We start from the raw sequence: 12,563 nt of genomic DNA, 5'->3' as shown, positions 1-12,563 counted from the left end.
AAAGGTCTCCTGGGACCAAACAGCTTTAGAAATGCTGAGGGAAACAAAAACAAAAATACGATATCTCAGCCTCTAGTTCCTTGCCTTTATTTTTATCATATTTTTAAAGGTTTATTTATTTTTGAGAGAGTAGGGAGGGGCAGAAAGAGAGAGGGACAGAGGATTCAAATCTGGCTCCGTGCTGACAGCAACGAGCCCGATGTGGGGCTTGAACTCATGAACCACAAGATCTGACCTGAGCTGAAGTCGGATGCTTAACCAACTGAGCCACCCAGGTGCCCCTTCCTTGCCTTTATTGAAGGCATCTTTGCCCTGTAAGAATAGTGGAGGAACAAGGGGCAACAGTTCATGTCTGATCTCCACGTTCAACTCTCCAGCATGCTTATGCTTATGCTTATTTCCTCATTTTTTTCTGTTTATATATGTAGATTTTAAAGATTGAATGTACATTAGTTTCAGACGTATGACGTAATAATTCAACAACTCTACACACTATGCTATGCTTCCTGCAAGTGTAGCTACCAAGGTACAGCACAGGCAATATAGTTAATGGTATCGTAATAGCGTTGTATGGTGACAGATGGTAGCAACTTCCTCCTTCATATTTCCAATTAGATGTGTCATGGGCCCTTTAGGCTTATCATGTCAAAGCAAAATCTCACCACTTCCTCATCAAACAAGTTCTTCCTCCACTTTTACTGCTTCGCAAAAATGGTATCATGATCCACCCAATGTCTTAAGCTGAAAGCTTGAAAGTAATCCTTGCCTTTCTTTCCTCTGTTCCCATATTAACAATTTACCAGGTTTTGTCATTTGATGCATTTGTCATGTATCTTGCTTTTTGGTGTTCATTTTTTAATTAAAAATTTTTATTGTAACTTAAATTTATTTTTGATACATAATGCTGTGTAAGTTTAAGGTATAAGGCAGGTTGATTTGTTTGATTTATATACAGGACTGCAATGTGATTGCCCTTGTACCATTAGCTAAAAACTCATTTCACATCATTAGCATTTCTTTCTTTATGTTGGGAATAATTAAGATCTAGGCTCTTAGCAAGTTTGATGTTTAGAATATTGTTGTCTATAATCACTGTACTGTACTATACATGAGATCTCTAGGACTTATCTACTAGTTGCAAATTTGTATCCTAAAATAGCATCTCTCCTATCCCAGTCCCCGCACCTCAGCTCCTGGTAACCACCATTTTATTGTTTTTATGGGTTCGTTGTTTTTTTTTTTTTTTTTTTAATTCCACATATAAGTGATGTCATATACTAGAAATCTTGCCATTTGTGACAACATGGATGGAGCTTGGGGATATTATGCTGGTGAATAAGCCAAAGAGGAATATGGCTAATTTCTTAGTGGTTCTGGAATCTGTCTACTGATCTCCAGCCCCAGTGTCACTACCTTAATTAAGAATACCAACATCTCAGACTCTGATTTGAGTGTCTTCCAAGTGTCTCTTTGCTCCTCTCAAATCTGTATTACAAATCTCACTTGGATTGAATGTTCTGAAACAAGTCTGGTCATGACACTTCCTCACTAAAACTCTTTTATTGACTTCTCACTTAACTCAAAGTAAAGTATAAACTCCCTGAGATAATTATAATTTTGTGAACATACATTATTTCCATAAAGCAGATACTATTAGAACCAAATCATCTTTTTTAAAGATAAACCAAGGTGTAGAGAGGTTATATAACATGTCCAATGTATTAGGGAAACAGAACCAGTGTGAATTACAGGATAAGGGATTTATTATAATATTAGTATATATATGTAGTATTGTGAGATATGGGAAAGGAAGGTCATAAATGAGAAACCAGAAGATTAGAAGAATCACCAGCGAGTCAGTAAGAAAAGCCAAGCAGGTCCAGCTACGCAAGTGGGACTGTGAGAGTGACTGTTAGCTAAGTTTCTGGGGGGTATTGTCTCTGTGAATCTGAAGTCAAGACATCCAGTGATGGTCCAGGGCTGCTTTAGGTCAGAAGAGCCAAAGTTGAGGAGAAGAAAAGGACAACCTGATTCCCTCCAGGCAGCTCTGGGTCTTTCCATCACTTTCGACCACGGTCACCTTGAGAGGGTAATGGCTGCTGCTTTACTTCCACCTACTAAATCTTGCACAATTTCCTTATCTGGCCAATGCCAACAGAACAATCCAGGGAAGAGGGTATGAAATATGCTTCTCAAGATAACCAAGGTGCTAATGGAATGATTCAGCACACCTAAAGTCATCAAGACACAGCTTGTAAGTGCAAACAGGATTTTGCCTCTGGTTCTATAATGGTTTACCTTATTATGCCTTCATGATTTGGCTCCTGATTCCTTTGCTCACCTCTGCCTTCTTGATTTCTGTGCTGCATCCTCTCTCTCTACTAAACCACCGCTAGGGCTCTGACTATGAGGTGGCCTCTCTGACTTTTGTGCAAGTGCACTGGAACCCTGCCTTTCCTCATTCTTTGTCTGGCTGACTGTTATTTACCTTTTTGGTCTCAACTAAGCTGTTACTGCCTCCAGAATGACTTTCTTATCCCCTAAAGACTGGTTTAAGCGCTTCTGTGTGATAGGATCTGATGTTTGATGCTATCTTAGGACTCAACACCCACCCTCTATCTGGGCAGAAGCCTGCTGCTCTTGCTCACTGTTGTATAACCAACACCTCACACGGTGGCTAATAAATCATAAATAACCACAATGTTTAGTAAGTTGTTTAACTCCCTCTTGGGACTATAAACTCAGTTGAGACAAGGAGTTTTGTCTTACCTAATACATCCTCCGTCTATAACATAATGTCGATTTATAGAAGATATGCTGAATTAATGAGGCCAAAAATATTGAGAAAAGCTTAACATTTAGATAATCAATTGAATGTGTTCTTTACCTGGTAAATAAGGTAGACAAAGACCTTGTCAGAATTAACTCGGGAAAGAATATTCTTCAGCTCAGTTCATGAGCCTTGTTAATCACTCTTCTCTGTTCATCTCTTCAGGCACAATTACTAAAGTAAATTTATTTCATGAAATTCTAGGTTATTCTTTCTGGTTTTAGTGACACCACAGTAAAACTGCAACTTCTTTAAAAGATTCAGAGGTTAAGCCAATAATAAAGGATGTGAATAAATTATCATTATTAGAGAATGAGAAAAACACTCTGACTTCCTTTAAAAATTCTTGCTTTTTATGCTGTTAGGCTTGATTACTGGGAGAGCTGCATTTAACAGTTCTGCTTGCTCATGAATTCTGATAAAGTCCAGGGAATGAAGTAATTATGGTCCTCGTTCAGAAGGAGGCTGCAATCCAGATGTAGTACATAGCAAGGTAGAGTTACTAATGTGTTTTCTATGAAAATACACTGGTTTCAATAGGAAAACCAAAGTGAAAGAATATGCTGTACATTAAAGTGAATCCTAAATCTTATAAATCCCTTTGAGGAAAAAAACATGGAGGAGAAAATGACATGAACTAGAGTACGATCTAGGAAAAGACATGTACTGTGTATTAATGGCTATATTGGCATGCCACAGGAGAGGGATAAGAACATTTTTTAAAGATAAAATCAATAGTATCAGCCACTTCAGCTAAACGTGAGAAGATAATCCTTTAAGAGATAAAGGAGAAAGTTTTAGATGATTAGCACGTCCAAAGTTTTACCTATTTTAACAAAAATGTTAGTTGATAAATGCAGCCAAAAGTGTTAATTAGCAAGTTAATGAATAAAGGTTTGTTTACATTCTTTTAGGATGAATTATTATTTGTTAGTAGAAGACTTTATTTCTCTAAGAGTGTCAACACATTCAAGTGTTGGCAGAGCCTGGATGAAAGACTAGATGTTTATAATAAGCACACAATTGTAGAGGTTCAAATGCAGGACTTTTTGTTTAAACAAATGATTATGGCTAAAGTAGAAGTGTAAACAGGGCCATAACTCATGACACATCAATTCTTTTTCCTGCTGCAGCCATTAGTTTTACACCTTCCCAGTAACACCCATATGACTGCAACAAAATAGACCTTAACTAAAGGATTTGGTAAGACTATGCTTTACAAGAAAACAAAAACAGATACAACATTACGGAAGTCCTGTGAATTGCTGTTTCATGAGTTTCCTACACTCATGGAGCTACACTACACTATGGGGACGTCTGCTATCTGAATCTTCTTTTGCTTCCAAATCTGTTATATTTATATTGACATATTCTGCTTCTGGATTACATAAACTAGTCAAAGGACCTAAATAATATCGGAGTTAATTTTATTTTATTTATTTATATTTATTTTTTTTTTATGTTTATTTATTTTGGAAGGAGAGAGAGACAGAGTGTAAGGCAGGAGGGGCAGAGACAGAGGGAGACACAGAATCCGAAGCAGGCTCCAGGCTCTGAGCTGTCAGCACACAGCCCGATGCGGGGCTCGAACCTGTAAACCAGGAGATCGTGACCTGAGTGGAAGTCGGAGTCTCAACTGACTGAGCCACCCAGGTGCCCCGATCAGAGTTAATTTTAAAGAAATGGAGATCTTGGTATCAGGCCTTTCCATCTGCTACTGTATCATGACCTAGATTATATGTATGGAACATACTTGAATAGAACCTGGTCATGGTTATATAGAAGTGAATGCTGCTTTTTAATGACATAGCAAAACTTGGGAGTCTTCAATTCAGAGCTCTATTCACTCATGAGTATGCCAAGATAAAGTCTTCAAACGGCTATTCATTAATCGGGAAGTAAAGTGGTAATAGCATGGCAAGGAATTCTGAGGTTAATGGCATCTTGGTGTAATTGAGAGTAAAGCTGGCTCACTAACTTTGCCAGCTCCCTGTGAGCATCATACACACACATCATTCTATCCTCTCCTAAGCGGACGTCATCCTGGAGTGTGAAGGTCATTAAAACAATGGCAGCAGCCACAAAAACAGTATCTTGGTTAATACCTTGGACACCTCTATGTTAATTTCATATATATTACACACTTCTCTGTTTTCACAAGTATTGCGTTCTAAATGCAACATTGTCAGGTTGCTAAGTGTAAAGGTACAATTATCAGTAATTTTGAATTTGAGTTGCAGATACAGTGATAATTCATGTGAAATGTTCTATTGAATGATTTGAAAATCACTAAAAGCCCTCACAGTCATTAACTTTTTGGTCAGTTGTCTCAATTTCTTTCCCCTCAAAAGAGTACAATGATGTGGGCAGCCTAAGGCAGCAACCTCATTAATGAGTGTTCAAACATGAAAGTTGAAAGTTGCCTTTCTCCAAGTCGATTTCTCACTGCCCAGATATTTATTCTTCATGCCTTTTTTAAAAGTTTATTTGTTTATTTATTTATTAAAGTTTATTCATTTTTGAGAGAGGGGAGGGGCACAAGTGGGTGAAGGGGAGAGAGAGGAGGAGACACAGAATCCGAAACAGTCTCCAGGCTCTGAGCAGTCAGTCTGACATGGGGTTGGAACCCATGAACTGTGAGATCATGACCTGAGCCGAAGCCAGACACTTAGCCAACTGAGCCACCCCGGGGGGGGGGGGGGGGGGGGCCCTTAAGTTTTTTTTTTTTTTTTTTTTAATTTATTTTGAGACAGAGAGAGTGTGAATAGGGAGGGGCAGAGAAAGAGGGAGAGAGAGAATCCCAAGCAGACTGCTTACTGTCAGCACAGAGCTCAAGGTGGGGGTCGAATTCACAAACTGAGATCATGACCTGAAATGAAATCAGGAGTCAGATGCTTAACTGACTGAGCCACCCAGATACCCCCAGATAATATTCTTCATGCTTGATCAGTGTCTTGTGGCTTGTTAGCACCATTCAAAATGCTGCCACTGGTTTCTGTATAACATACACAGTAGACTATAGTCACCAATGTACCAGGCTTCTTGTTAGCTTTGAGACCTCTCTCTTTTAACAGGGCTGGAATCTGAAGGATGATCTGCCCCTATTTCAGGAATCACGTTAGAGTATCAGCGTAGTTTAATTTCATGTATTCCTTAATTCTGATATCTATCTATCTCTAATACGTACAGGTCAGAAAACATAGTATGAACTAAAATGGGATTCAAATCACATGATTTATCTATCTGTTAAACATGTATGAATGTCAATTAATATGCTACAGAGTGTGCTGAATGCTGGGGAAACAAAAACGCAAGTATGTAGTTTCAACCTAAAGAAGATTAGCAACAAGGAGAAGAGAAAGATTAAATAAAAACTTAAAATTCAATATAATTTCAGTGCTTTAAAACCTTCAACAGAAGGAAAGGAGGATGCTAATTAAAATATTTCCTCACTCCCTGTTGATGTTGCAATTTCAATCAGACACAAAAATTTTATCTTTAATATCAAATGATATTGAAAGTCCTCTGTGGTATCTGCGTGATGGCTTTGTCATTAACATTTCAGTCTGGGGCATCGTTACATCCATAGCAATGAAGTAACTTTAAGACAGTGAAACAAATGGTGAAGTATTTTTAATCACTAATTGTATATCTTTTTTTTGTTTCACAAAAGAACAATCTTATAAGGTAAGTTCATGGTTCTAGAAAGATCTATTACTAACAGTGACAAGAACAAATTGATAAATTCAGCTAGAAGTATGTAAGTGAATTCATGCATTAGATTGCACTTTTAACTATAGATAAACATATGGTAGTATTCAGAAGATCTAGGGGGATGGTCTGGTTAAGAATGTGAGCTAATATCCTGGGTTTAAATATCCACTTCATCATGTACTTACTAGCTCTGTACCTTACCAAGTTACTTAATATCTCAAAACCTCATTTTTTTTGCATCTGTAAAATGATGGTATTAATAGTATCTGTGATTAAATTAGATAACAAAGTGAATGCTATAGTACCTGGTACATAATAAGCAATGAACAATTAACAGTCATGATTTCTAGGATATTATTGTTCTTGTTATTTCAGTTCACCCTAAATTTTATTTAATCTGATCTATAATAGGAGTGTGTGTGAGAAAAATCAGTCTGTCCTTATTCTGTTTTAAGAACACTTGGTGGGTGAAACAGTAATGTTATGAAATTGATACAGAGTCATGTTAAACATTATTCATTCATTCCTCATAGATTTATCAAATTCTTAGTAAGCGCCAGGTGCCAGTTATTAATTTTGTGTTTTTGTTCTCAAGAAGCTTTCATTTGCATCAGAAAACATCTTGAAATACTCAGTATTCAGATATGGATGGCCTGAAAATCTGACCAGTAATCTTAGCAGTATATAATTGACGATCATTTTCTATCATTTAGAGATGATAGTTGTTGTGGACTGGATGTTTGTGTCCAACACCCCACCTCTCAAATCCAGACATTGAAATCTTAACCCCTCATGTGATAGTACTAAACAGTTGGGCCTTTGGGAGATAATTAGGTCATGAATGGGATCAGTGCCCTTATAAGGGGATGAAGTAATCAGAGCTTGCTTTTTCTGCCATATGAGGATACAAGAAGAATTCAGTCATCTGCAACCTGGAAAAGGGTCCTCACCAGAACTGGATCATGCTGGCATCTGGATCCCTGACTCCCAGTCTCTAGAAGTATGAGAAATAAATGTATTGTTTAAGGTATCCACTCTATTGTATTTGTGTTAGAGCAGCCGCATGGACTATGACAATAGCCTTTGGAATTCCTGAGTTGTTGCAAAGCAATTTTACCCCCCCCCCCCCCCCCCCCCGAGCCAGTAACTCCCAGTACCTGACCACAATTCCATCATCTGGGCCCTTCCCATCGCATACCCAACCCAAATTACTACTCAGGTTGGTCTGGCCATTTTGTGCTAGACTCTTGCTTGCCCTGATAGTAAATAAACTTGCGTGGCTTTTTTCTTCATTAAGGGTTGGTTTTTTTTTCTGTTTAAAAAGGTTTTTTTTGTTGTTGTTTCTGTAAATTTTCAACAAACCTCCATGTCTCCTGCTGCCTATACATCCTATTTATAGAATGTTAATTGTTGTTTCAAGAGATCTTTTTTTTGAGTGGTCATTTCAGTTGAGAATTTAAAGATGGTTCTAAAATTGGCCTCATTATTCTAACAGCAAAGATATTTAGAGCACCTATTATGTGCTGGGCATTGTGTTATGTGTTAAGAATATTAAAAATTACAAAATAGGAGAGTGGTAATGCAGAAGTGTGGGAAGGAGTGACTAATATGCCTGGAGAAATGAAATGTTTTATGAAAGGAAAGACCTTTGACCAGGGTCTAGAAGGTGAATGTCAGATGATGAAGGGATATTGGTCAGGGGGCCAGATGGTAAAGTAGCCAGGAGAAGTTGTCAAGATGTTTGGCAAGCAGTCTGTCAGTCTGGAGTGCTTGGCAGATTGGCTGGAAAGGGATGTTGAGGCCAGACTATCATGGGCCCCTAAGGTCCCACTGGGATACATGGATTTATTCTGTAGGCAAACGAGAACCCTACAATTTTTTTTAAGCAGATGAGTTGTAATTGCATCTTCAGTATTTCGTGTATTCTGACTTACTATATAAATAGCCAGCTCAATTTAATGAATAGTGTTACTTAACAAAATCGCAAATCTGATCCGTGTTAAACAATTCTGCTACCAGAGAGAAAAAAATACATTTTCGAATATAATTTCCTTAAATTTCCTCCTTGATCTTTTGCTTCCTCGTTCCTGCTATTTTTTGGTACTTGGTGGACTTGTTTTCTCTTTTGGTTCTTTCCTCTTGAGATTTCAATTCTGTCCTTTCCTTTCCACTAATAGTAGCGTGAAATTTGCAGGATTTGTTCAATAGTGCCAAGGAAGGCTGTGGCTTTATTCTGCAGCATGCCCCAGAGATCATCAATTAAGCTATTTTTGTAGTATGGAAATCTATATAGTTTCAATGTTCCAGTATGAATATTTTCACAATATATTGTTTCAATACCTATGATATTTTTATAATTAGAAATGTCAACAGGGAATTCTAAAATATCTTCTTTTAACGTAGTTATAGTCAATATTATTTCTAACATTAACAGTGTTAAATCTCTGTAATTTATAAAAGGCACAATCTCTGAATTCATGAAACAGAAGTTAAATTACTTTTCCCCACGAGCATAAAACAATTCTATAATTTAAGAACATATGATGGAAAGAATAGGCAATTAATAAGAGCCAAAACCCATTTTTTTTCCAGGTAGTTTCATTGGAGACTTGTTCTTCATGTGTTTTTGCTCTTTAACTTTTCTGTTCTTTTTTCTAGTACAGAAGGAAATAGTTGCTGTATATTTCTTCCTGAGGCACACACTGTAAATATACTGTGAGTCAGGAAAACACAGAAAAGTTCCAAGGTTGGCAAATCATTTTAGAAGGAAAAAGTCATCAGGAACATGAGACTCCAAAGAAACAGATGTAAGAATTACTTTTTATAAGTTGTGTTGCAGAATTTTTTCCTAATCTCCCAGTTTTAGAAAATATGTACGTGTATGGATCAGGATGGTTCAGAAAAAAAGATACTTGGACTTTAGAAATTTAGAAAAAAATTTAAATATTGAAACAACATTGCCTTCCAATTTCAACGGGATTAATTTATATCAGGCCCTGGATAATTTGGCAACATATAAATAGGTGGATATTAATATCTGCTTAATATCTGTTTTATTAAGAAAAACTGAATAATGTTGACAGCAAAAGAAAGCAAAATCATTTCAGCATTTTTAGTTCAGGTTTTTTTCATGACTGTTCCCATTTCAGTTGAGGAATTCTGTTTCTCTTGAGCTTACATAGTGAACAAAATTGATTTGTTATTGAATTAGAATCTGTGTTATTTTTTCCTGTATATAATTACAGTTGTTTTGTATAAAATCAAATAGAAGACACCAGAAAACAGAGGAGAAGTTTTAGGCCATGAGTTTGGGAGTAATTTGATGCGTATTTTAATTGTGAGATTATGACTGACATGTATCAGAGTGAATGGATAGAAATATGTTCACATTTATTTGTTGAATTTATTTAATTATACATACTAATATCTATATTTAAATGAATTATATTAATGTTGATATTTGTGTTAATATTTTGAATTATTCACATTAACTATTTAAATATAGGTGCGGAGAGTAGTAAGGGGTCTTAGAGATTTTTTAGTCTGTCTGCTCACCCACTGTAGAAACACCTTCTGTAATAGTCAACATTTACCTCTGGATACTTGTGATGAGAATCTCACTTCTTTATGATGCAATCCACTATACAACATGAAAAAATATGATTTTTGAGCTAAACTCACTCATTCCAATTTAGTAAAAGTGGTTGTGTTAAAAAAAAAAAGTGGCTGGGGGAGTAGTAAAAGACAGGGAAAAGATCCTCAGGAAGTTCACAACTTGGCAGAGGGCTAGCCAAGGGCATTAAATGCTGACCAGAGAGGGACATTTTAAAAGCCACAAACCCTATTGCTTCCCATGTTCCTGGCATGGCCAGGTCTTCCCCCAGCTGCTACCTTTCCAAGGAGCTCAGGAAACATGAAAAAAAAAATATAAAGGACACAAGTATTTTGTCTTTTCACACTTTCTAGGATCAGGCTCATGTATTATCTTAGATTAAAAATCTTCAGGTATTTTTGTCTAGTATCTGTTTACTGGGTACTTAAAAAATGTTCTCACTGGTATAGAGTAGTTTAGTGCACTGAATAAGACTGAGGTCTTGCCTAAGGTTCATATCCTGCCTCTTCTACTTCATAGTATGGCTTTGAACATGTTATCTAACTTCTCTGTTCCTTGGTTTCCTCATCTGTAAAATGGGAATGAAATAGTACCTTCTTTATTATGAGACCTCAGTACATTAATATGTGTGAAGTGTTCAGCAGCATGCCTAACACATGGTGATCCCTCAATATGGCTTTTATTATAGAAGCTACATATTTCACCAATACTTATACCTTCTTATATTAACAAGTGAGGATTTAAATATTCCAGTTGTTGAGAGATTTAATCTCTTATTTTGTGTCTGCAGAGTCAACGCATTAGCAGTGGGTTAAAAGGCAGCCACAGCTGTGTGAATTGTAGGGAAAGAAAGATTTCTTGCTTCTGCTGAAATATTTCTTTAATCTGATTCCCAAAATACCTCAAAAAAGAGACAAGTTTTTATTCCACATTTAGAGAGAAGCAATTTAAAAGCACATGCTCTAGAATGTTACTTAACATAGTATACATTAATTTAGGATAATATATTAATGGTTGTCAGTCCTTTATAGTTTTGAAAGAGGGGAGGTGCAAAAGGGAAAGATGTGGGAGTAAGGATACCAATGAAGAGGAAACAGTTGGAGAAGGGGAGTGGAAAGCCCAGAAGCACGCTCACTGTATTACTTTGTTCCTCAGGCCTGTCCTATTTAGCTGCATGTAAATTCCCCAAGTAGTTTGTGGGCAAATGTCTACCTTAATGGGAAATAAGCCTGTGAATTCTTTGAGAGTCCTCACCTTTGCTGACTTGGTATTCTCTCCTGAGATATCTGGAACTTTTACAGGATTTATTTTTACAATTGGATGAAAAAAAAAAGACATTGTGTTTTTGTTCAAATTTTGTCATTCCACCAAACGGAAACCCTCTCTCCTCTTCTTTTCAATAGCTTCCCCTACCCTGTCGTCCCTCGTGCCTTTACAAGCACCACCATCCCAGGCTGCAAAGCAGGGAAGCAGCGTCTACAACTCTACCTGAAGTGTCTTTCAAGTCTGCTATTGATCTTGGTAGCCATGTCACTATGGTGGTTCAGATCTTCACTCTACACGATAGAGTCCTAACTGGTTCTGTGCTTCCATTTCTCCCTCTCTAGGTACCTCTAAATGACCTTTTGAAAACTCCATTCCAGCACTTAACTCTTTGTTTTAAAAATCACTAATGCTTCCCTATCGCCTAACAAGGAAATATCTACGTCGTTAGCATATCTGACAAGGTCATTCCTGAACCTTGCTGAGCCTGAGATTCAATCTGCTGCACCTTCTCCTCCTAACTTGGGTAGCAGCACTGAGCTACCAGCTGTTCCCTGGATGCACTCTGCTGTTTTCCATATTGTTCCCCTCTGCTTAAAATGCTTATTCTGTTTGCAGCTGCCCTTTCATCTCTAAAGACCCTTCAGGACCCTGATGTGACCACTCTGTCATTCCCAGGCAGAATAGCTGCTTTTTCTGTGCTCTAGTAGTTGTGTGTGCATGTATTGATCACTGTGCTTCTCACAGAATGTTCTAAAAAAAAAAAAAAAATAATATATATATATATATATATATATAATTTGTTTTTTGTCTCTTCTATAAGTTTCAAAAAGGAATCAACAGGGTTTGAATCTCAAACACCAGTGTGTGGCATGCCATAGGTACTCAATAAATGTTGATTGTTGAATGGCTTATACCTCAGATTCCCCATCCCTGCTAATTTCAATGCTACCTTCTCAGGTCCACTTCACAGTTTCCTATGCTCTGATTCTCTCCCATGCAGAGTGCTTTTTTTCCTTTCATGAAAAACTATACAAATTTCTTTATTCCTGTTGGAGAGTTTTTTTTATACCTTATCATTAAAAATATCTCCTTATTTATAAGTTAGCTGAAATAGAATTGTGTCCAGAGATGCCTGTATTC

The sequence above is a fragment of the Acinonyx jubatus genome, chromosome B1 (genome assembly GCF_027475565.1).
Source record: "Acinonyx jubatus isolate Ajub_Pintada_27869175 chromosome B1, VMU_Ajub_asm_v1.0, whole genome shotgun sequence".
Classification (NCBI taxonomy): domain Eukaryota; kingdom Metazoa; phylum Chordata; class Mammalia; order Carnivora; family Felidae; genus Acinonyx; species Acinonyx jubatus.
Note: the sequence above shows the minus strand (reverse complement) of the source record.